This window comes from Verruconis gallopava (assembly GCF_000836295.1).
Source record: "Verruconis gallopava strain CBS 43764 unplaced genomic scaffold supercont1.151, whole genome shotgun sequence".
Lineage (NCBI taxonomy): Eukaryota > Fungi > Ascomycota > Dothideomycetes > Venturiales > Sympoventuriaceae > Verruconis > Verruconis gallopava.
The window spans coordinates 14,291-16,828 of record NW_015622287.1 but is presented as its reverse complement, the minus strand read 5'-3'; positions in this window follow the sequence as shown (position 1 = coordinate 16,828).

Here is a 2,538-nt window from a genome sequence, read left to right as displayed (position 1 = left end):
CCCTTCCTTACCGGGAAAACATGTGCGCAAGCTCTATGACACGAAAACGCGCCCTCAAGCAAACCTACTAGCTCAACTACGTACAGGCCACTCATGGCTAAAGAGCTATAGGAAGAGGTTTGGCAAAACCCAGGATGATAACTGCGAATGTGGAGCGAGAGAGACACTGGCGCATGTGTTTCTTGACTGTCCCACTCTATAAGGACTACGACAACGACTGCGGAGGCGGATAGGACCCCGTCTTAACAGCCTATCGTCTCTGATTTCGGAAGATATAGCAGATGGAGAGCTACATGCTATACTTGAATTTGCTGAAAAGTCTGGAAGGTTCCGTAATAGAGACCTTTGATACTAAAGCTAGGTTATGTTTACGCTATAAATAGGGTGAGAGACGAGGTTACTACAAAGAGACAACTCTAAGCAGGAACAAAACTTCAGGAAATAGAGCCGTAAAGAGGAATGTAAATAGATCACACGACTCGTATGTAGCCTGCATATCCTTACTAGGATGGGTCAGGGTAAATGAAAAATCAAATCAAATCAAATCAAATCAAATCAATCAATCAATCTGAGGCCATATTATCCTCCGCCGGGCATAGCTACGCGACAAAAGAAATGGCTGAAACCGTGTAGGATTAATCAATCAATCAATCAAACCTTCTCCCAACACACCTTAGACTCAGACAAAGGGCGTTAAATGTCCTAGGCAAACTTAAGACACTGCCCACTAACCACCCAATCTGGCCGCTTGTCCATCCGACCGCGCCAGCCCCAACCCGCAGTACAATACAAAGCCCACTTATGCTTACAATAGCTACAGCGACAGAGAACAGGCTGTTTCAGAAACTTGAAATTATCAACCCAGCACCACCCCCTCCATGGCGACGAACACCATTTGCAACAATAAAAACAACACGCAGCAGAGAAGAAGCTAAAATGATGACCATGTCGCTGGTCTTAGCTGATCCTGATTCAGTAATATTCACAGATGGCTCAGGAAAAGATGGGGAACTCGGCGCAGCAGCAATTACACTAGGACCTAAGCAAAATATCAAGCATAAGGTTTGCGTCGGCGTAGGCTCGAAAAGCGGATGGAATGTTTTTGCTGCTGAACTGATTGCAATATTCTTCGCACTACATATGATCCGCAGGGACTACAATTGGAATTCAGCCACACAGAAGCCAACACGAAACCATTACACTATCCTAAGTGACTCTAAGGCGGCACTACAAGCAATAGCTAACCTATAGGCGCGGATGGCGCAGCATATCACTTAAAGGATTAATATAGAAGCCGAATGCCTTAGCAAGGGATGCGGCATCGACATACACCTCGCCAGGATCCCAGGGCATGAGGGCATCCAGGGAAATGAGCTCGCGGACCAGGAAGCCAAGGAAGCTGTGGAAAGGCCACTAGAACACCACTTCGCCCCGCTCCTCTCCGCACAGAAGAAGCTGGTCAAAGATCTGATACAACGGCAATGGAGAGAAGAATGGAAAAGCTCGCCAAAGGGCGAACATCTCCGCAAAATTGACCCTTCCTTACCAGGAAAACATGTGTGCAAGCTCTATGACACGAAAACGCGCCCTCAAGCAAACCTACTAGCTCAACTACGTACAGGCTACTCATGGCTAAAGAGCTATAGGAAGAGGTTTGGCAAAACCCAGGATGATAACTGCGAATGTGAAGCGAGAGAGACACTGGCACATGTGTTTCTTGACTGTCCCACTCTATGAGGACTACGACAACGACTGCGGAGGCGGATAGGACCCTGTCTTAACAGCCTATCGCCTTTGGTTTTAGAAGATATAGCAGATGGAGAGCTACATGCTATACTTGAATTTGCTGAAAAGTCTGGAAGGTTCCGTAACAGAGACCTTTGATACTAAAGCTAGGTTATGTTTACGCTATAAATAGGGTGAGAGATAAGGTTACTACAAAGAGACAACTCTAAGCAGGAACAAAACTTCAGGAAATAGATTGATTGATTGATTGATTGATTGATTGTTTCCTACTCGGTTTTGGCCGCTAATTATCTGCGGCTATGCCCGGTTAGGCGGGCAAGATCAGGGAGCCGTCGATCTTGAAAAGCATGAAAAGATAACGCCATTCATAGCGCCACCATGGCAGCAAGGACCTGTGGTACGGATTTCAACAAATGACGACGAAGCGCGGGTGACCCATGATAGGATCATGGCAGAGGAGGGTCAAGCCTGTATCTATACAGACGGGAGCAGTATTGAGGGCCACACCGGAGCAGCGGCAATATGGCCAATGGAGGGTGAATCAAAAGGGGCCTACATGGGGCCTGAGACCACGTCGACTGTCTATGCCGCAGAACTACAGGGCATCAACCTTGCCCTTGGGATGGTAAAAGACGCGGGTGTAAGGCTAGCCCGTTACAAGCAGGTGCACATATTCACAGACAACCAGGCCGCGATACGCGCCACAATACGACCTGAAGGCCGCTCTGGAGCATACATTACTAAGCAGATTATGCGGCGGCTCAAGCAACTACATAAAGATGGCCATACTAT